Genomic DNA, 313 nt, shown 5'->3' with positions numbered 1-313 from the left:
TCACCATTTTACCAGCCTAGTTTCATTTACTCTCCCACCCTTAAGTCTGTTTGTTTGCTGGAGTCTTAAAGAAAATCTGGCCGGGCGCGGTGGCTCACGCCTGTAATCCTAGCTCTGGGAGGCCGAGGCGGGTGGATCGCTCGAGGTCAGGAGTTCGAGACCAGCCTGAGCAAGAGTGAGACCCCCGTCTCTACTAAAAATAGAAAGAAATTATCTGGCCAACTAAAAATATATATACAAAAAAATTAGCCGGGCATGGTGGCGCATGCCTGTAGTCCCAGCTACTAGGGAGGCTGAGGCAGTAGGATCGCTT

Source organism: Lemur catta, chromosome 17, assembly GCF_020740605.2.
Source record: "Lemur catta isolate mLemCat1 chromosome 17, mLemCat1.pri, whole genome shotgun sequence".
Lineage (NCBI taxonomy): Eukaryota > Metazoa > Chordata > Mammalia > Primates > Lemuridae > Lemur > Lemur catta.
The sequence above is the reverse complement of the archived record's forward strand: the minus strand, read 5'-3'. Positions refer to the sequence as shown.